The sequence below is a fragment of the Microtus oregoni genome, unplaced genomic scaffold, assembly GCF_018167655.1.
Source record: "Microtus oregoni isolate MIOR12 unplaced genomic scaffold, Mior012 000036F_ref0000092, whole genome shotgun sequence".
Lineage (NCBI taxonomy): Eukaryota > Metazoa > Chordata > Mammalia > Rodentia > Cricetidae > Microtus > Microtus oregoni.
Genome location: NW_024543095.1, coordinates 2,563,713 through 2,586,930, shown reverse-complemented (window position 1 = coordinate 2,586,930; position 23,218 = coordinate 2,563,713). Strand labels below are relative to the sequence as shown.

General features: G+C 44.7%; 1 long non-coding RNA gene across 1 annotated transcript; it reads left to right on the top strand.

Moving 5' to 3' along the window:
• The first annotated feature begins 2,316 nt into the window (after window positions 1-2,316).
• Window positions 2,317-10,082, top strand: LOC121432856. Its single transcript, XR_005972240.1, has 3 exons — window positions 2,317-2,344; window positions 8,950-9,099; window positions 10,023-10,082. It is a non-coding gene; the product is annotated as an uncharacterized LOC121432856 (long non-coding RNA).
• The last annotated feature ends 13,136 nt before the right edge of the window (window positions 10,083-23,218 follow it).

Genomic DNA, 23,218 nt, shown 5'->3' with positions numbered 1-23,218 from the left:
GTATTGCCTCAGGGTAAACTACTGAGACCTCGGGCCTCTATTGTTCTTGTCATGGCTGAGTCCTACAAGAACCAATGGACTTTGCTGTGGAATAATCTTCTTGTGCAATGTAAAGATTTGTCACTCAAATTAGTTTAATAAAACGCTGATTGGCCAGTAGCCAGGCAGGAAGTATAGGTGCGGTGACCAGACTAAGGATGATGTGAAAGAGAAGGGTGAGGTCAGGAGTCACAGCCAGATGCAGAAGGAGCAAGAGATGAACGTGCCATGCTAATAATGGTACTGCTTTGTGGCTAAACATAGATAAGAATTATGAGTTAATTTAAGTGTAAGAGTTAGCTACTAATAAACCTGAGCTACTGGCTGAACATTTGTAATTAATGTAAGCCTCTGTGTTAAGGTTACCTGGAACTGACAGGTGGGAGAGAAGCGTCCATTTACAGGACTTTGCAAGACCCAAGGTTGTCGGTTAAAAAGGAGCAGAGAGGAGTCTGCATTAAAAGACCTAAGGCAGCTACCGGTAAACACTATTGTATGTGGTAAGGTAGAAACTATCCGTATTATCAATTTCTTAAATAGGAAAACTGAAGTATTGTAGCTCAGATGGAAAGAGAACCTTTCAGTTAGGAGCCAAGGAATACCTCCAAATCACTGTAAGCACAGCAGTTTACAGCCCTGTTCCAGAGAAAGGTTTCCCCAATGAAACAACAGGGGAGGGTTTCCCCAGCAAAGTTGTTACAGTTCTGCTCAGGTGCCCTGGAATGTAACAACTCTGCTTTGCTATGTGAAGGTTTTACTGCTAAAGTGTTACAGTTCCATTCTAGAGAAATGCTCCACTCAATTCTAGAGAAAGAAGACCTCACCCAAACCTCATTCACAAGGTTTATTGGGAGGGAAGAATCCAGTGGATAAGATTTCCCACCACCTCAGAAAGCTAAGGAATGGGCTGGAACCAGCAGTCAAAGTCACGATTTTAATCCTAGCCATATTGTTTAGCAAATCAAAGACTGGTGTGGTGAGAAAAAGAGAGATACAGTAACAATAGTTTCAGATGAAAAAGCCTCTAAATAGTTTGCAGTGTGTTTAAAAATATATGTAGGAGGCTGGAGAGATGGCTCAGTGGTTAAAAGCACTGACTGCTCTTCCAGAGGTCCTGAGTTCAATTCCCAGCAACCACGTGGTGGCTCACAACCATCTATAATGATTTCTAGTGCCCCCTTCTGTAGGCTTGAGAAAAGAAAAAGAAGTGCTTAAAAGAAAAAAGAAAAAAAGAGTAGTAGTTGGGTATAGTGGCACACACCTTTAATCCCAACACTTGAGAGGCAGACAGATCTCTGTGAGCTTAAGGTGTGGTGGCACACAACTTTAATCCCAGCACTTGGGAGGCAGAGGCAGGCAGATCTCTGTGAGTTCAAGAACAGCCTGGTCTACAGAAGGAGTTCCAGGACAGCCAAAGATACACAGAAAAAAAACTGTCTCAAAAAGCCAAAAATTAAAAATAAAAGAAATAGAGCTTAAAATGAAGCCACATAAAGATGAAAAACACAGAGAGAGTCTGGATACTATATAGTATTGTGTTGTCTTTGAATTACATGACTGCTGAGGAAGGAGCAACAGCTACTAAAAGACATTTGATTATAAATGCTGCTGAATTAATTCAACATATATATTTTGAAAATGCCTTGACTTTAAAATATAAGTCAAAAGGTATGTTAGTTTGAAGAAGAGGTTTTGCTTTTATTTCCACAGGAAATGAGAGGCTGTGGATTCATTCTGAGTTAAAAAAAAATTAGGTTTGATCAAGGAAGACCCCCCAATAGGAGTGGATGGCCCAGATGTCTGAGTTCTACATCTAGAACAGATTCAAGACTGCTGCCTGAGATGATCAAGCCTCCAAGGATACTCCAGTCAGGACTTGCTCATAATTCTAAATATTCTTTAGGCCCCCATAAGATTAACTGCACCCCCAATCATCAGGAAGTAGCCTGGAAAAAATACGCCCACATTCCTAAAAAAATGGACTATGGATATTTTCCTTTGTTTAGAATGGTGGTTACAAGTTATTATGAATAATGGTCAGACAAAAAGCTAAACAAGTGATATTAGATTCAGAGATCTTGTTTTAAAAGGGGGAGAGTGCTGTGGAACATGGTCTTTTATCCTGTCACTTGTATTATATTTAATAAAGTGTTCATTGGCCAGTAGCCAGGCAAGAAGTATAGGTGAAGCAACCAGGCAGGAAGTAGAGATGGGGAAATGAGAACAGGAGAATTCTGGGAAGAGAAAAGCTCATTCTGCAATCATGACACAGAGGAAGCAAGATGTGACTGCCTCGCCAAATAAGGTATTGAGCCACGTGGCTAAAATAAACAAAAATTGTGTGCTGGGGGAGCACATTCTGTTCCTTCAGCCAATAGCTTTTAAGATACCAGCCCATTTGAGCATGGTCTCTTATACTGTAAAGGCAGTGGGAACCCTGTGCCCGTTCTCTTGCCTATGTTCCCACTTCCGGCTGCTAGACTTTTTTCCTGTTTGCACAGAGGACTGTTGTCTAGGATAGTGATCTGTAAGTTTTCCCCTTAAATAAATAACCCTTTTATTATGCATAATTCTGAACTGGTGTGGGATTGTTTTGTGACTTACATCATCAATTATGGACTAATATAAGTTATAAGAGTTAAGGGCTGGAGAGATGGCTCAGTGGTTAAGAGCATTACCTGCTCTTCCAAAGGTCCTGAGTTCAATTCCCGGCAACCACATGGTGGCTCACAACCATCTGTAATGAGGTCTGGTGCCCTCTTCTGGCCTGTAGACATACACACAGACAGAATATTGTATACATAATAAATAAATAAATATTTTTTTTAAAAAAAGTTATAAGAGTTAATAAGAAGCCTGAGTTAATAGGCCAATTGGTTTATAATTTTTTTTAAAAAAAAAAAGATATTCCACCATCTACACCATGGTGGAAAGGGGCAAGGAGCAAACTGAACAGGCACAGGTCTTCTCTAGGGCTTCTTAGGGAAGTGGTTTTTCCAGGCTGGAGATTTACAGGGAGGGAATTGGGAGAATTTCAATTCCTGAGCTTGAACAAGCTCAGAGATTGGTTAGATTTCATCCTCAGGGATTGGCTTGTTTTGTATTGAGTTGGTCAGGAGCAGAATGTGTTTCTTTGGCTCAGATTTCAGGGTCTGGGTGTGTTTCTTTGATGGGCCTTTTTACCCTACAGTATGTGACAAGAAAAGCGCAGGCAGCTGTACCTCTCACCTTACCTAATGAGAGAGCGTGGAGACACCCAGATGGCCCTTCCGTCCCCATGCATATTAATTCTTAGATTCATTTCCCTTCTCCACTGTTCTTCATTCATTCTTTCTTGCTTTCTTTTTTGTTTGTTTGGGGTTTTTTTTGTTTGTTTGTTTGTTTTTTCGAGACAGGGATTCTCTGTAGCTTTGGAGCCTGTCCTGGAGCTTGCTCTGTAGACCACACTGGCCTTGTACTCACAGAGATCCGCCTGTCTCTGCCTCCTGAGTGCTGGGATTAAAGGTATGCACCACCACCTCCCGGCTTTTTTTTTAAATTTGTTTATTTTTATTTGCATTGGTGTTTTGCCTGCATGTGTGTCTGTGTGAGGGTGTCAGATCTTGGAGTTAGGGACAGTAGTGAGCTGCCATGTGGGAGCTGGGAGTTGAACCTGGAAGAGCAGTCAGCGCTCTTGCTCACTGAGCCATCTCTCCAGCCCCTCTTTATTCATCATTTAACTCTATCTTTGTAATCCTTACTCCCTCTCACTTTCTCTTACACGTCTGACAGAACTGCAACTGGGCAAAGTCTAGCTCTCCACCCACAAACACCTGAAAGGAGCTAGGGAGAAGCCACTACTACTGGGACTTCTGCTCACTTTCAGTTCACAATTCCTAACTTTACTTGAGAGGTCAATATTTCCAAGTTAGGAAATAGTTGTTCCCTTGGCCAGACTGTGGTGGCCCATGCCTTTAATCCTAGTACTCGGGAGGCAGAGACAGATGGATCTCTGTAAGTTCAAGGCCAGCATTGTTCCCTCATACAACTGTTGCCATAATTGTGAGATACAAACTCACAACTTCCCTTACCTCACACCTCCTTCTACACCCTTGTTCTCACCATCCATCTTTTCTGCAGGTGACCCTGCTTCCTATTTCCTAAGGAAACAGAAGCAGTCAACAAAGAATTGTCACAGGCTCCCAGAAACACCAAACTGCCCCAGTTCCAAAGGCCAGCCTCCCCTTCAGTTGTAGGTTATATCTCCTGCCTGCCTAACTCCAGATGTCACTTAATTGAGAAAGTCTTCCCTTTCCTTGCTAGCATCGATTTTTACCTCTTAACTTCCTCACTATCAACATAAACGTTCTATTATTTCTCCCTTAAAAAAATATTCCCTGCTAGATGTGGTGCACGACTTTAATCCCAGCACTTGGGAGGCAGAGACAGGTGGATCTCTGAGTTTAAGGCCAGCCTGGTCTACAGAGTGAGTTCCAGAACAGTGAGGGCTACACGGGGAAACCCTGTCTTGAAAAGAAAATAGGTAGATGGATGATGGATGGATAGATAGATAGATAGATAGATATTAGATAGATGGTTTCTAATTTTTCTTTAAAAACAAAAGTATTTTTTAGAAACTAACCATTGTTACTTTCTTTCCAGGCAAAGGAGCTTTCACACATGCCCCTCTGAAACTAGAGCGGACACCAGAACCCCCATACAATGTAAATGTGTATCATCATTACCATCCTCCATAACCTCACATGCCCCCCGCCTTCTAATTTTGTGTCTTTGTCTTTAATCTTCCTCATTTTCCCCCACTCTCTGACATGGTTCCTCGGGGCTCTTCTTTCTCTATAAAGCTTAGCCACCATCCGTGTGCTGATGGCCACAAATGTGTGCTCCAACATTTGTCCTTCCCTTGAACTTAAAACTTGTATATTCAATTCCCTATCCACCATCTTCCTGTGGATATGGTGGTGAATTGGGTGTCACCAAAAAGGCTGTGTCTGAGTTCCAATTCTGTTCACTGTAGATGTTGCCTTATTTGGAAATAAGACTTTGCCTATGTAACCTGGTTAAGGATCTCAAGATGGCATTATCCTGAAGTAGACTCTAAATCCAGTGACTGGCATGCTTCTAAGAAAAACCTGGAAGATAGAGAGAGATACACATAACAAGGATGACCACACAAAGACAGGCAAAACCAGGTATGAAGGCACATATCTTTAATTCCAGCAGAGATGGGTGGATCTCTGTGAATTTGAGGCCTGCCTGGTCCACATAGAGAATTCCAGGACAGCTACACAGAGAGACCCTGTCAAAAAAGAAGGAGGAGGAGGAGGAGGAAGAAGAAGAAGAGGAGGAGAAAGAATGAAGGCATAAGTCACAAACAATCCCACACTAGTTTTGAATTATGATTAATAGAATGGTTATTTATTTAAGGGGGAAAAACTTACAGATCACCGTCCCAGACAACAGCCCTCTGCGCAATCAGGAAGGGAGCCTAGTAGCCAGAAGTGGAGCCAGAAGCCAGAACACTAGCAGAGGGAAGTGGCCTCTTTTTTAAAGGGAGAGAGACAATGCCCCAATGGGCTGGTATCTCAGTGGCTATTGGCTGAAGGAGCAGAAGGAGCTCCTGCAACAGAGGAATGAAAGGAAAGGGGTATGGGGGCGGGGGGGGGGGGCAGTGTGTGGAGGCCCAAAAATGTGTGTCTGTTTTTTTTAACCTTCTCTGAAGGTCAGAGCTTGTTTAATGTTGTTGACAACAAGTGCGGCCTAGGGTGTGGTTATTTGGTTTTTGACATTAAGATGACCCATACGGGTAGATCCACTCCACCCTGACCAACGGTCAGGATATTTAAGTATATTTTTGCTTGTTTTTTTGAACTAGGAGGTTTGACCTTGAGAGTGGCTTAATTAAGACACCCTTAATTTTACTTTTATGTATTATTTTTAACGTGTCTGAGTATTATACTTGCATGTATGTGTGTACATCATGTGTGCACGATGCCAATGGAGGCCTGAAGGGGGTGTCAGAGCCCCTGGAACTGGAGTTACAGATCGTTGTCAGCTATCATGTGGGTGACAGGAACTGAACTTGGGTTCTCTGGAAAAGCAGTCAAGGCTCTTAACTACTGAGTCATCTCTCCAGATCTCTTTCCTTCCCTTCTTTTTTTCTTTCTTTCTCCCCTTTGGAATGGATCTAAAGCTTTGATAGGCAAGCACAGGGCAGATAACAACTGTCAGTAGCTCCAGTTCCAGAGGATTGGATGCCCTCTTCTGGCCCCCGAGTTCACTGCATACATGTGGTACACAGAGACACATGCCAGCAAAGTACCCATACATGTTAAAAATACAAGTAAATAGATTAAAAAAATAAAGTAGACTGTTATACCTGAAAATTGTGAGGAGAAAGGCCAAATCCACAATTATCTAATTAAAGCAAAGTTTAATAAATATTGGCCAGAAAGATGGACACTGGCCAGGTCCATAACCAGAATTCCCAGAGAATGGTGATGAATTAGGTTAATCAGGTGCTCATAAAGGCAAAATCCACAAGGTTACTACGTCCAATCAGGGGAAAGAACATCTCCTGAGCACTTCCTGCAGGTGCAACTCCTGCCGGCCTTGTGATCAAGCACATCCTGAGCAGTTGGGGCTACCAGTTTTGTTTACTGAAGCGAAAACACAACAGCCCCAGCATTCCAAGAAGTTATCTGTCGTTGGGCAAGTGAAGCTTACAAACATTAACTCTCTCAATAATATGATCAAAACCAAGAAAGATTGTTAAAGGCTGTTCTCATCAAACAAATGATCTGCGCTTAGGTGTCCAGCATCGTTTTTCCCCCCATGATATTTATTGAGCTCTACATTTTTCTCTGCTCCTCTCCCTGCCTCTCCCCTCCCCCTTCAGTCCTCCCCCAAGGTCCCCATGTTCCCAATTTACTCATCTTGTCTTTTTCTACTTTCTACTTCCCATGTAGATTAGATCTATGTAAGTCTCTTAGTGTCCTCATTGTTATCTAAGTTCTCTGGGATTGTGATTTGTAGGCTGGCTTTCTTTGCTTTATATTTAAAAACCACCTATGAGTGAGTACATGTGATAATTGTCTTTCTGGGTCTGGGTTACCTCACTCAAAATAATGTTTTCTAGCTCCATCCATTTTCCTGCAAAATTCAATCTGTCGTATTTGTTTCTGCTGTGTAGTATTCCATTGTGTAAATGTACCACATTTTTCTTCTCCATTCTTCAATCGAGGGGCATTTAGGTTGTTTTCAGGTTCTGGCTATGACAAACAAAGCTGCTATGAACATAGTTTGATGTGGGAGTGTCATACATCAATCTGTTGACTTCATTGGTTAAGCAATAAAGAAACTGCTTGGCCCTCATAGGTTAAAACATAGGTGGGTGGAGAAAACAGAACAGAAGGCTGGGAGAAAGAAGCTGAGTCAGAGAGTCGCCATGATTCTCCCACTCCAGGCAGATGCAGGTTAAGATCTTTCCTGGTAAGCCAGCTCATGGGCTACACAGATTAATAGAAATGGGTTAGGTCAATATGTAAGAGCTAGCCATTAAGAGGCTGGAACTAATGGGGCCAGGCAGTGTTTAAAAGAATACAGTTTCCGTGTAATTATTTCGGGTAAAGCTAGCCGTGCGAGCAGCTGGGTGGCGGGATGCAGCCCAGCCCCGCTGCTCTTATTTCAACAATAGTTGAGCACATGTCCTTGTGGCATGATTGAGCACCCTTTGGATATATACCCAAAAGTGGTATTATTGGGTTTTGAGGAAGGTTGTTTCCTGATTTTCTGAGAAATCGCCACACTGACATCCAAAGGGGTTGTACCAGCTTGCATTCCCACCAGCAATACAGAAGTGTTCCCTTTTCCCCACAACCTCTCCAGCATAAGTTGTCATCAGTGTTTTTGATCTTGGCCATTCTTACAGGTGTAAGATGGAATCTCAGAGTTGTTTTGATTTGCATTTCTCTGATGACTAAGGATGTTGAACATTTCCTTAAGTGTCTTTCAGCCATTTTAGGTTCCTCTGTTGAGAGTTCTCTGTCTAGGTTTGTACTCCATTTTTTTATTGGATTTTTTGGTGTCCAATTTCTTGAGTTCTTTGTGTATTTTGGATATCAGCCCTCTGTCTGATGTGAAGTTAGTGAAGATCTTTTCCCATTCTGTAGGCTGTTGTTTTGTCTTGTTGACCGTGTCCTTTGCTTTACAGAAGCTTTTCAGTTTCAGGAGGTCCCATTTATTAATTGTTTCTCTCATTGTCTGTGCTGCTGGGGTTCTATTTAGGAAGTGGTTCCCTGTGCCAATGCGTTCAAGTGTACTTCCCACTTTCTCTTCTATAAGGTTCAGTGTGGCTGGATTTATGTTGAGGTCTTTGATCCATTTGGACTTGAGTTTTGTACATGGTAATAGATATGGGTCTATTTTCATTTTTCTACATGTTGATATCCAGTTATTCCAGCACCACTTGTTAAATATGCTTTCTTTTTTCCATTTGATATTTTTTGCTTCTTTATCAAATATCAGGTGTTCGAAGATGTATAGATTGATATCCGGGTCTTCTATTCAGTTCCATTGGTCCTCCTGTCCGTTCTTATGCCAGTATCAGACTGTTTTCAGTACTGTAGCTTCGTTTTTTTAAAAATTTTATTTATTCATATTTTAATGATGAGTACATCATTAAATGCCATACAATGTTAGAAGAGGGCATCGGATTATGAGCCACTACGTAGTTGCTGGGAATTGCGCTCTGGACCTATGGAAAAGCAACCAGTGCTCTTTCCCAGGGCCGTCTTTCTCTTCAGCCCTGAGGTGGCTGCTGTCTTAGCCCAGGTTTTCTGTTCTAATATGGCTCTCTCACCCGCTGCTCTCCCAGCCCCTAACTTCCAGCGCTCCCGTGTGTCTGTATTTCAGAAGTTCCAGCGTGAGCTAAGCACCAAGTGGGTGTTGAATACAGTGAGTACCGAGGCCCACGTGCTGCTGGGGAAGACCCTACAGAACCACATGCTGGACCTCCGCATCACCAACTCCAAGCTCTTTTGGAGGGCACTGGCCATGTTGCAGGTGGGAGCGTGACAGGAGACCCCCAAACCCAGACTGCCGTAGAAGGTGGATTTTTTCAATGTTGGGGAGGGGTGTAGGGTTGAGTGCTAGGTTTTCACAGGTGTGTCTTTCTTGGGCATATCATCCTGTCTTCATTGCATGCACACAAAGGTGCATAAGTGTGACACTGTAACTCCCAGTCAGCAGTCTTTAGGTTTCAAGGTGCAATAGAAACCCAACTAGTAGCCGGGCAGTGGTGGCACACGCCTTTAATCCCAGCACTCAGGAGGCAGAGACAGGCAGGTGTCTATGAGTTCGAGGCCTGCCTGGTCTACAAAAGTGAGTTCCAGGACTTAGAATAGAATAGTTCTAAGACAGTAACCTCAGTGGGAAGGAGTCTTTCTGTTCCTCATGACACCACTAGCATCTGGCTGAGGGCTCTTGTTGCCTTGTCTTGGGTCATGTACACAACTTTGAACCAATCACTGCCCTCCAGGGAGAAAGGGCACCTGCTCATCTGCTTTGTGTGTACTTTCAAGAATCTGGTGGGGCAGAATGGCTTAATTATATCTACGGTCTCAGAATGGAGACCAACAGTTATCCAGGAAAAGAAAGGGGCTAATTCCCAAATGGAGAGAGAATGGATGCTGGGCAGAGATCATGATGGATGGCCTTGAAGGTTGCTATCCTTTATCATCGATCTATGTGGGGTCGTTGGATCAGTTGTAAATCTCACCAACTTCCCATTCATTAACTCCTTTAACTCAGTTTTCCTTTACACTTTGTGATTATGGGATTGCCAGGAGAGACAAACTCTCCACAGTGTCTTCAGCCAGTCTTCAGGATCCTAACCGCCCCACCCCCCTTCTCCCTTTCTTCTGTGACACTATTCTCAGTTCTCCTTGCCCTCCACCCCAACACTGACTTTCCTACTACTCCCACAGCGGTTCTCTGGACAGTCCAAGGCTCGCTGCATCGAGAGCCTCCTCCAAGCAATCCATTTTCCTCAACCACTGTCAGATGATGTCCGGGCTGCTCCCATATCCCACCACGTCCAGGTTGCCCATGAGAAGGAAAAGGTATCCTTTCTTTCCCCTTTGCTGGCCATTCCACAAACACTTTCTGAGGATCTTAAACATCTTAGGAACTTGGTGTGACACTAGATTTACAATGTTCAGAGATCCGTGCCAAGTGGAGCTCCCATTTGAAGGGGTAGGTGGATGGGGTGGGGGTGGGGTGAGGAGGCATGACAGTGGCAGAAACTACAGAGGCAAAAACGACACCAACAAAACGGCTTCTGTTCTGCCTTGGAGGGGCATCAAGAAGGACTGAGAGAAGGGTCTTGGCACAGGAATTTTCCCGCTTAAGTGAAGGTTTTTTGTTTTTGTTTTTTTTTGTTTTTCGAGACAGGGCTTCTCTGTAACTTTGGAGCCTGTCCTGGAACTAGCTCTGTAGACCAGGCTGGCCTCGAACTCAGAGATCCACCTGCCTCTGCCTCCCGAGTGCTGGGATTAAAAGCATGTGCCACCACAGACCGGCCACCTTTCTATTCTTTTACCCAACCTAACTCCTCTGCCCAATTCTTTGTCCCCTACAGGATTCTTTCTCAAATGACCTTACCTTTTCTTCAGCTTGCCCTGCCCCTTCCCACAGGTGACCCCCACAGCCTTGCTGAGCCTTTTACAATGCTGCTCCATCACAGAGGCTAAGGCACGCCTGGCTGCAGCTCCTTCCGTCTGCGAGGTTATCAGGAGCGCCCTCTCTGGGCCGGGTCAGAAGCACACCACCCAAGCCCTTGGGGACCCAACAGCCTATATATAGTGCAGTAAATTGATGTTTCTGGGACCGTGAAGAGGCTCTGACATCGGTCCAGTCCCATGAAGACTTGTGCCAGCGATACACGTGGTGGAGGGACAAACCCAATTTCTGGGGGTGGGGGTGGGGGCATTAACAGCCCGGGATCGGGGAAGAGTCACTGGCATCTTCTGATCTCAGAAATAAAACTGATTGTCTTGTTTTGGAACCTAACCTTGCCAAAAGTCAGCTATCAGACTCAGTACACACAAACACGGAAATGGTGGCACCAGGTCATTCCGGGCGAGGAGAAGCTGTGTTTCAGCTATTATCCGCTAGAGAAAGACAATCCTGATGAGACAAGAGCCTTCTGACTAGAGTGAATGTCATACCCCCTTAGAGACCAGAGAGCAGAGGATTTTGATGGCACCCTCTCCCTGTGCTTGCAAGAAAGAGCAAAGGAACTCTGGCTGTGCTGGGGACCCTTTGGTGGTGGGACCCTACAAACACTAGAAACTTGTCTGCGCAGTTTTAGACTTCAGCAATCACGGTTTTGATAAATCAAAGACACCTGGACTCATACCAGGTGCAGTATTGAGTACCTGCAGCCAAGGCTCTTACTGAAGAGATCTGGCTCCCTCTTGTGGCAAAGAAATAGCCAGTTAAGAGATCTCACCGCTTCCCCGCCCCCACACAAACACCTCCCCTTCTGAGAGAATTATTTTGGGATATGACTGGGGAAGTCAAGAATCAAGGAAACTTTTGGAACAAATAAGATTAAAGTGAGGCAAATAAAACCTGAGAATGTCTTGAAGGTTTACAGTGTTACGTTGCTAGGGTTCAGCCTTGTCTTGGGTTCAGGTCCTGAGGCGGGAAAGGGACATTGGCCAAGGAAAAGGAAACTTCTGACCACCAAGTGGGCTGCGCTCAAGTGGCCCCGAATAGCTCAGGCTGTCTTTATTTATACATACCAGAATTTTTCTTACCAGGGTTACATGAACAACTTTATTATTGGCTTCTTTTTTTTTTTTTTTTTTTTTTTTTTTTTTTTTTTTTTTGGATTTTTCGAGACAGGGTTTCTCCGTAGCTTTTGGTTCCTGTCCTGGAACTAGCTCTTCTAGACCAGGCTGGCCTCGAACTCACAGAGATCCGCCTGCCTCTGCCTCCCGAGTGCTGGGATTAAAGGCGTGCGCCACCACTGCCCAGCTATTGGCTTCTGTTTTTGACTTTAAGAAATACATCACATTATGAAAACCCCCATTGTTCCCCTTTATGCTTCCCCAAATACACCATCTCACCCACTACAATACCTTACTCTAGACATAGAGTTCAGCATTTTTGCAGGCCTTAACTAAACATCGAGCCAGACACAACCTGCTCTCCTGGCGCACATGTCAGCTGCTTGCAGTTACGAAGTTAAAAGTAACAGACTTGGGAACAATGCTTTAAGGACAATATTCAAACCCAGACATTGGTTCATGTCTGCAAGGTGTATTTTTATACAGTTCTTTTTCCTACAAGAGGACTCCACATCTCGATCTCTCTGTAGAAGGCAGACTTTGATAAGTCGCTCTTCCCATCTCTCTGTACCATGCATCTCCCACCAATGTAAGCTCCTGTGTATGGTAAAGATGGATCTCTCCATCCTATAGTTTGCATTGTCTGTTTCCTCTTGGCGCATACGAGATCCTACCAATGCTTCTATGTGTGGTGTCCAGGGAACTTACTCTCAACAGTTGGCACTGTGTGAATCCCTAAGGCTTTCCCCCATTCTGTGTACACATGCCTCACTCCCCTTTCTAGAACCGTGAGACAGAGTGAGCGTTCAAAGTGGTGTTCTGTCATGCGCACCTGTTTCTATCGAATCAGAAAAGTTCCCAGGATTGGGCGTTGTAGTTAGCAATTCCAGGGAAGAGATTTGAGAAGCGTTAGCCCCCTGTTGAATATTAGGGGAAAATATTTAAAAAGGAGCAGAATTTCCAGGGGAAATTACAGCTGTTGCACGTGTGGCTGACAGAGTAAAACTAAAAACCACCCGAAGAATCACCAAAATAATGAGAGAGAAAAGAACCTGCAAGCTGCCTGAATTTTGCAAATTCCTACCCTGGTCTTGCCGAGTGAGAGTTTCCACCGGTGCCTTGCCCTGAGGAAGCCCGTAGAACACGGAGTCTTATGCTGATCCAAGACTAGGCTGCACAGCTCCCAGCATGTGGAGTGAACAAAAGAGAGTTGGGAACTTCTTAGGGGATTCTGGGCTCTAGGCAGAGCTAAAGCAGTTCGGAGATAGGCTAGAACTGAGTAACGCGTGGTGGTGCATTATGTAATCCCTTCATCTGAGAGGGGCAGTAGGAGATTGTGAATTGGAGGCTTCATGTCAAGAGTGCTCTCTCTCTCTCTCTCTCTCTCTCTCTCTCTCTCTCTCTCTCTCTCTCCAAGAATTATCCAGAGACAGATGGGCTACAACTTGTCTCCAAATAACTAGCACTCTTTGGAGAAAGCAAACATCTGAGGAGAGGAAAACAACCAGAGAAGGCAGCGGTGATCCCAAAATGTTGACAGAAAGCTGACCACTGGATTGAAGAGAAAAGCAAATGACCTCTTGGGTATCCATCTGTTGGATCAAAGCCAAGAGGATTTGGCTTAGGAGGCAGTTGAATACTGACTGTACATGAAGTCTAATATACTAAAAATGGAACTCCATTCGTCCAGGTCAGCTAGCTGTTATTTTCACAACATAGGTGGTGCTGGGTTTAGGCAGCCTTGTATAGGTCTTGAATATGTTAGAGTCTGTAAGGTCAAAGAAGGGAATTTGAACCAGGTAGGGGATGAAAGTACCAACCTGGTTCCATGTATGGGCTCACAAACACAGCAAAGTGCCCAGTATCCTATCTAAATTCAAGGCAGATTAGATCCTGGATCTAATCCTATATCCATTTTGGATTAAACGCATGGATTAGATCCTAGTGTTGTGAGGTGAGGACAGACATTATATATGGAATCCTTTATGGGAGAGGGAAGAACGGATCCCTTTGTTAGTTAGTGGCTGAGGGTTACAGAGTGAGAGAAAGACACAGGAAGATGAGCTCTGGTTTATAGGGTCCCCGAACTCCAGAATGATGAGACATATTAAAGACAAGCAGGCAGAAGAGCTTCTCAGAGCTAAAGCTGGAAAAAATTGAGCAACAAAATGAATAACAATAGTATCGAGTCATAATACAAAGTACAAAATAAATATACATGCATACATACCAATAAATATAAATGGACAAATAGAATCTGGTGAGAGGGAGACACATCTTTCTTACTCACGAATTTCAAATACTATATGTGGTGTTATAGTATTCCTCCAGGAGATGGAACTTAATCATGCCAGTTCCCGTACCCCCAATAGGAGTTAGATTTATAGATTTGCCCCTTCCAGAAGCAAAGTAGGAGCAAAAGAAAATAATAACTTCAAGTAGAGAAATATGGCATGCACTACCCTACAAAGTACTTGAGACCAGTATCACAAGTTAATAACATGTCACTCTTGGCGTGCTGGAATAAGAAGGAAATGCCACAGCTGTGTATTCTCCACTTCCACCCTGCCCCACCAACATAATCTCAGTCTAAGCATACAGGGAACATCACAGAGACACAAATTTAGGGCTGTTCTTCTTCTATTATTGGCACAGTGGTTGAGCATTGGTGGAGCCCTCAGAGGACTCTGGGGTTTGGTCTCCAGCAACATGGTACTATGGGTTGGATCCTGAGCATCAGTGGGAAAACATGACATCCAAGTGAAGGCTGAGGCTCAGTTAATAGTAAATACGCCAGTGTTTTTATTTTATTTTTTGAGATAGGATTTATGTAGCTCAAGTTTGCTTTGAATTTGCAGTATAGCCAAGGATAACCTTAGATTCTGGATCCTCCTGCCTCCACCTTCCAGGTTTATCTCATGGCGTTGACAAGTGTACTAAAGTTTTATAAGATATTTAGAGTGGGGCTGGCGTCGGGCAGTGTTGGCGCACGCCTTTAATCCCAGTACCCAGGAGGTAGAGGCAGTCGGATCTCTGTGAGTTCAAAGCCAGCTCGGTCTACAGAGTGAGTTCCAGGACAGCCAGCACTGTTACACAGAGAAACCCTGTCCCAAATAGCAACAACAAAAACTAAAGCAAGCAAGCAAGCAAACAAACAAACAAACAAAAGAGTAAGATTGGAGAGATGGTTCAGTGGTTAAGATCACTGGCTGCTCTTGCAGAGGACCTAGGCTGAGTCCCAGCACCCACATGGTCGTTCACAACTGTCTATAACTCCAGTTCCAGGAGATCTGATGTCCTCTTCTGACTCTCTTGGGCACACATGTGGTAACAGACATATATGGAGGCAAAATATCCATATACATAAAATAAATTTTAAAAAAGGTGTTAAGGATAGAGGAGCAAGGGTAAATGGGTTTACTATACATTTATTACAGCTTTTGTGATTACTCCAAAATAAAAAGTAGAATTCCTGCCAGGCAGTGGCAGTGCATGATTTACACTCAGATACAGAGGCAGGAGGATTCCTGAGTTCAAAGCCAGCCTGGTCTACAGAGAGTTTTAGGGTGGGCGGGGCTATACAAAACAAACAACAAACAAACAAACAGCCGCAGTCCTGACTATAATAGCATGCTATGCGTGGGAAAGGCTAAATGAGTTTAAATGATCTAAGAACCCTGAATCATGCATAATAGAATAAATGTTTGATTGATTTAACACTCTGATCAGTGTGTATAGCACACTGAAAAGATACCCAGGGCTGGTGTGATGACTCCGCAGGTAAAGACCCCGACTTCCAAGCTTGGTAACCTGAGTTTGATTCTCAGAAGGGGAGAGCGCAGGGATGAAGAGCTGGCTCTGTGGTTGAGAGCACTTCTTGTTCTTGCAGAGGACCTATGTTCAGTTCCCAGCGCCCTAAGGCAGCTCACAACCATCTCTAACTCCAGTTCCAAGATATTTGATGCCCCTTTCTGACCTCCTTGGGCACCAGGCACACATGTGGTACAGACACATACAGGCAGACAAAACACATAAAAAGAACTAAATCTAAAAAATACATATTTGGAAAGAAGGAGAGAGTTAACTTTATCAAGTTGCCCCCTGACCTCCATATGTAGGAGTCAAGCCACAGTCAAGAATTCACACCTCTCTCTCTCTCTCTCTCTCTCTCTCTCTCTCTCTCTCTCACACACACACACACACACCTCTCTCTCTCACACACACACACACACCTCTCTCTCTCTCACACACACACACCTCTCTCTCACACACACACACCTCTCTCTCACACACACACACCTCTCTCTCTCTCACACACACACACACCTCTCTCTCACACACACACACATCTCTACCTCTCTCACACACACACACACACACCTCTCTCTCACACACACACACACCTCTCTCACACACACACACCTCTCTCTCTCTCTCACACACACACACACACACCTCTCTCTCTCTCTCTCTCTCTCACACACATCTCTCTCACACACACACACCTCTCTCTCTCACACACACACCTCTCTCTCTCTCTCTCACACTCACCCACCTCTCTCTCTCACACACACACACACACACCTCTCTCTCTCTCTTTCACACACACACACACACCTCTCTCTCTCACACACACACACACACACCTCTCTCTCTCTCACACACACACACCTCTCTCTCTCTCTCACATACACACACACACATACATACCTCTCTCTCTCTCTCTCTCTCTCACACACACACACACACACAGACACACACACACACACACCTCTCTCTTTCTCTCTCTCTCACACACACACATACACACACTAAAGAGACAAGTGATCAATGTGCTTTGTAAAAAGGCATTCACTAGGGGTAGCTTAGTAGTCGGGTCCTTGGCCAGCGTGTGTGAGTCCCTGGTCTGAAACTCTCAGCACTGGTGGAAAAGATATTTCCTAAAGGCATATAAAGGTTTCCTATGCTGCTACCTATTCCTTCAGCACAGCTACTTTCCTGTGACAAAGTGACATGAAAGCAACCATAGACACTATGCACGTTGGCCGAATGGACATAGAGAGACTGGCTAAGCAATTAAGAAAGAGAGGATATCTTTTCTGTACAGACTAGGAGGTTACTTGATCAAGAAAAGAAGTTTATTTTGGTTCCGAGTTGAAGCAGTGTTGAGAGGCCACATCTGGTGACCTTTTGCTGGTGAAGTCTAGATGTGGAACAGAGAGGGTTGTCACATGGCAAGAGATAGGGAGCACATGTGTGCACGTATGTCCATTTTCATCTCTTCCCCTTCTAAGGCTAGCAGTCTTAGGCCACGGGGGCTCTGCTTGCATAATTTTATGCGTAATCTCCCCTGAAAGGCCCCATTTTTAAACACCGTAGTTGAAGTCAGGCTAGTGGTGCTTAGGTTGCCCTTCCAGCACTGGGATGGTGGTGGCAGAAAGACTAAGAAGTTCAGGGCCCGACCTAGGCCCTCTGCGTGCGTGTGACTGTTGTGTAGCTTGGTATGTTTGTAAGGCTCCTAGCAGTGAGATCAGGACCTGGCCCTGGCCCTTAGCTGGCTTTTGGGGACCCATTCCCCATGCTGGATTACCTTGCCCAGCCTTTATGCAGGGGGAAGAGCTCAGTTTGTTCAAGCCCATGGGAGGCCTTCCCTTTCTGAATGGAGGAGAGGTTGGAAAAGGGGGTAGAAGGGAGTTGCAGGGGAAGGGATGGGAGTGGAGGAAAGAAGGGAAGGGAAACTGTGGTTAATATGTAAAATAAATTTTAAAAAATTTAAAATAAAATTTAAAAAGAGGAAGAATTTCAAGACCAGCATTGGCTACATAGAGAATTTGAGGCTCAATTGGGTCCTGTATCAAAAATGTTAAGTAAAAATATTAGATAAAATAGTAAACATTATTTTATTTAATAATTAACAGCTATTTATGTAGTTGAATTAAGTTCCTACTCTCTTAATGCCTCACTATGGGATAAAATTTCTCCCCCTGGCTGGGCGGTGGTGGCGCACACCTTTAATCCCAGCACTCGGGAGGCAGAGGCAGGTGGATCTCTGTGAGTTCGAGGCCAGCCTGGTCTAGAAGAGCTAGTTCCAGGACAGGAACCAAAAAGCTACGGAGAAACCCTGTCTCGAAAAAAAAAAAATTCCCCTCCTGAACCCTCAAGGGACATGCTGACATCATAATGTAAATGACAGGGCCTAAAAGCTCCTTGTTAGGCTGGAGGTGGCCCAGAGGTGGGGAATGAAGGCTGCTCTTGCAGAGACTCAAGTTCAGTACCCGGCACCCATGTTGTGTGGTCCTCAAACACCTGTCCCTGCAGATTCCCTCTCGGCCCCTCTCCATAGCACCTGCACTCGTACATGCATACGCATACACACACAATTTAAAATAGTAAGAAAAGCAAATCTTTAAGGGTTCCTGTTGAACTGCACACAAATGTTTTAAGAACCCGAAGGGATATTTCATTGCTAATTATTTCCCAGGACTCCAGGATGGTTTACCCCTGGTGTACATACATGCATGCTATGTGGCTAGCACCTGCCCGGTGCTCAGGGTACAGGGCAGAGTTCTTGATGATTAAAATCCTTGTAGGAGTTGCACAGCGCTTCATAAAGCACACACTCCATATTTATTTATTATTTTTTAGTGGGCTTCCCAAGAATATTAATTGTGCTGCCCCTATAGACGGAAGACCCTGTGGGGAAAAGACCTAGTCTCCTAAAACGGTGCCTATTAGGCAGTAGTCTGTTAGTGTTCTAGAGGAAGAAAAGCATTTTCTTTATCAATGATCACATCAATCCTGTTTGCACTGCACTGACTCTAGGGAAGATGGAGTGATGGGTGGTATAATGACTGATCTGGGCAATGAGACCGTCGATCCTCTCTTAAGGCCACTGCTCAGAGTGAAGTGTGTCAGGGCAACAGCAATTAGGAAATATGGAGACCTGCAAACCTAGAAAACCAAGCACCTCCAAGTCCCTGAGGGATCCCACTTGATCTATCCCAGCTCTCTTAGATTCCACTTGGGGCTGTGTTCTAACCTGCAGTTTGCAATTTATGGCCATAGACCCAGTCCAAACTTGACAATGACCAGTGACCGGCTCCAAAGAAAATGTGAGTCAGAACAAGTCATTTGGGAAGACCTTTGAAAGTCTGCCTCATCACGCCTCCCTTAATGACAAGTCTGCCTAGCTGAACCCTAGGAGATTCACAGATGGATTCTTCCCTGAGCTTTAGATATCAGAGCTCTCAGAGCCATGGGCAGACACAGGGAAGGGCTCAGCTGGTACCTGAGCGTGCCCACAGCCTGGCTTTCCCTGGCAGGGCCTATTGTGATGTCATGGAAACTCAGTATAAAGGCAGAAGCTGTAGCTGAGAGGGGGCATAGGCATGAGGAATGGCGTTAGTGTGGGGCCTGGCTGCCCTACTGCCAGCGTATCTCAGCCTTGTGTTACTTGGTTTTTTCGTTTCTGGTACATGGATACTGTTTTCTAGGTATCAGAACAAGGGCCAGGTGGCAGCCAAGACAAAGGTACGTGATAACCACTCTTTCTCAAGTCACTTCTCCCCATGCTGACGTCCTATAGGTTTGTCTGAATGCCTGTTCTCTGGGCCATAGGAGGACCTGGATGGAGGGCAGAGGGGAGTTGAGACATTACTAATAGATGCTTCCTCTTTTTTCTTTCTTTCTTGTGATTTTTCAAGACAAAGTTTCTCTGTGTAGCCCTGGCTCTCCTGATTTCTGTAGACCAGGTTGGCCTTGAACTCACAGAGATTCTTTAGCCTCTGCCTCCCAAGTGCTGAGACTAAGGGCATGAGCCAGCACTGCCTGCCTTGTCTTTCTCTTAATTCACTTCAAGAAGCCTTAGGATGGGTATGGTGGCGCATACCTTTAGTCCCAACACTTCGGAGGGAGAGGCAGGAGGATCTCTCTGATTTCAAGACCAGCCTGGTTTACATAATGAGTTCCAGGACAGCCAGGACTGAACAGAGATTCTGTCTCAAACAATGAATACCAAGAATATGAAGAATACGAAGAATATGAAGAAGAAGAAGAAGAAGAAGAAGAAGAAGAAGAGGAGGAGGAGGAGGAGGAGGAGGAGGAGGAGGAGGAAAAGGGGGAGAAGGAGGAGGAGGAGGAGGACGACGACGACAACGACGAGGAGGAGGAGAAGGGGGATGAAGGGGGAGGAGGGGGAAGGAGGAGAGAGGATGAGGAGGAGGTTGAGGAGGACAAGGAGGGGGAGGAGGGAGAGGAGGAGGGGAAGAAAGAAGGGGAGGAGGGGGAAGAGGAGGAGGAAGAGAGGGAGGAGAAAGAGGAGGAGGGGGAAGGAGAAGAGGAAGAAGAAGATGAAGAAGAAGAAAAAGACGATGACAAAGCCAAGGAGGAGTCGAAGGGGAGGAGGAGAAAAAGAAGAAAGAAGTAGCTTTAGGATCTATTATCAAATAGACACTGAGGAAGAATTACTAGTTATAGGGGAAGTGCTGTCTAGGAGTTCCAGCTGAAATGAAGCATTCATATGACTTAACTCTGGGGAAGTTAGGGAAAAGAATGTGGTAAGTAAGAGTGGTGTGGATATTGTCCATCGCATGGATGGGAGGCAGATGGTAGGTGAGCTTGTCTTACGAAGAAAGATTTATAACCATATGACAAGACAAAGAAGGTCTCAGGGAGTGAATTGCAAGTGTCTATTTCCAGTGGGAGAGGGATTGTCTGAGTACATTGTTTGTGTGTTTGAAACATCAGTAGATCACGCCTCTTCTGAGTCTTCGATCCTCTGAGCAGACCATGAGCGGCTGGCTCTCCTACAGTCCTGCCATCTTCCCCAGACTTGGCATGCCCACCTCTTTATTGAGTCACTCCAGTGAGTGTGTGGTATTGCACTATGGTTTCATGTGCATCCCCCACCCTGCCCCCCGATAAATAATAACATTGAACAACATCTCAGGTTTAACAGTCGTTTGGAAAATCTCCTTTGTAAACTGCCTATTCAAGTCAGTTGTGCATTTTTTGTTTGTGTGAATTTGTGTGTGGGGGGGGTGTGAGTGTGTGTGAGCATGTGATCATCTGGGTGTCTGTGTGTATGTTAGTGATGATCAAATTTAGGCCATTGCTCATTCCAGGCAAAACAATGACTACATTTCTGATGCATTTTTTCCTTGACTTTTGTTTGTTTGTTTGTTTGTTTGTCTGTTTTAGTTTTTTTTTTCCCTTTTGGTTCTTCAAGGCACAGTTTGTCTATGTAATCCTGGATGTCCTGGAGATCTTTCTGTAGATCAGGTTGGCCTCGAACTCACAGAAATCTGCCTGCCTCTGTCTCTCGAGTGCTGGGATTAAAGGTGTGTGTCACCACCGCCTGGCAACAGTATCTTTCTATTTATTTATTTATTTAGTAAAAACTTTCGTTTCTCATTTTACATACCAATCCCAGTTCTCACTCACTCCCCTCCTCCCTTCCCCTCCACCTCCCCCCATTCACTCCTCAGAGAGGAGTCCACAAAGTCTAGCACATTGCTTTGAGTCAGGACCAACGCCCTCCCCACTCTATCTAGACTGAGCAAGGTATCCCTCCAAAGAGAATGGGCTCCAAAAAGCCAGTACATGCAGTTGGGATAAATCCTGGTCTGTCAGTGGCCCCACAGTCTGCCCCAGTCATACAACTGTCACCCACATTCAGAGGGCCTAGTTGGGTCCTATGCTGGTCCCCTCACTGTCAGGTCAGAGTTGGTGGGTTCCCATTAGCTCAGGCAAGCTGTTTCAGTGGGTAACCCCATCATGGCCTTGACCTCTTTGCTTGTATTCTCACTCCTCCCACTCTTCGACTAGACTTTGGGAGTTCAGCCCAGTGCTTTGCTGTGGGTCTCTGCCTCTGCTTGCATCAGTTGCTGGATGGAGGATCTACGGTGATATTTAAGATAGTCATCAGTCTGACTACAGGACAAGGCCAGTTCAGGCACCCTCTCCACTATTGCTTAGTGTCTTAGATGGGGTCATCAATGCGGATGCCTGGGAATTTCTCTAGAGCCAGGTTTCTTGCCAGAATGCTTCTTTATTCTAATATTTTCTTTTCTTTTAATAGTTTTATTTAAGTATTGGATAAAAGAAACATTTCTCTAGAGTTTACGTCAACATTTTGTTGATCAAATACCCATGCTGTGCAGCCGTGCACATGAGGACGATACTATTTGGATTTAGTGGGTTATAAAGAAAAAAGGCAAACATGAGGTTGGGAGTTGGATATGTTGTGGGGTATGTGGGGAAAGTTGGAGTGGGGAGGGGTGGGTATGATTATATTTTATTGTATGTATGTATAAAATATTTTTGAATTAGGAAAAAATATTTAAAAAACCCCCTCCATGTTGTGATTTGATACATTTTGCTGCCTCTTGTACTTCCTGTGATTTGGGATTTTTCCAAAACTCATGTAGATATATTTCTATATATATATATATTATGCATTTTCCAGGGGATCAGGGTTGCCAAGTGTGACCTTCAGGAGGGATTCATGCCATTCTTTGCAGACTGGGTAGGGTTTCCCAGGCGGGGCTCCTTACTCTCTGAGGACTGGGTTAGCTGCCACAGGAGTCGGATCCATTTTGTCTTCCGCATGCACCCACCAGCTCCTCTGCTTCTGCTGTGAGTTGAAGCTGTACAAAGACGTCACGTGAGCTAAGGACAAGCTAGCACTAGGCTCTTAGACTTCTGGAACCATGAGGCCAACTAAACCCCTTCCTTCATAGATAGGCTGATGACAAATATTCTATTTTTTGCAACTCAACATGAACTAGAACCAGGAGGAATTTGTTTTCTGTTGAGAAGAGAGGACATACTTCATAAGTCACGATGCTCACCAGGAGGCACATATTGTCTGCTCTGGTATGGCATTCTATCTATCTATCTATCTATCTATCTATCTATCTATCTATCTATCTATCTGTCTTCTATCTATCTATCTATCTATCTATCTATCTATCTATCCTCCATTGCCTATCTATCTTTCTATGTATTTTTAGTGCTAGGGATCGAACCCGGGGTCTGGTGTGCTAGGCAAGCAGTCCACCATCTTTCTTTCTTTCGGGGGAGGGGGCAGGGTTTCTCAGTGTAGCCCAGGCTACCCTGGAACTCACTTTGTCACTCTGTAGACCAGGCTGGCCTACTCACAGAGATCCACCTGCTCCTGTTTTCTGAGAGCTTGCATTAAAGATACATGCCATCACTGCCCCTTGTAAATCCCATTTTATGATGCTGAAACCCGCAAATACAACATCTTTCCATAATGATCTGCTTAGAGGACCCTGCTAAGTTTCTCACTTTGAATCTATTCTCCT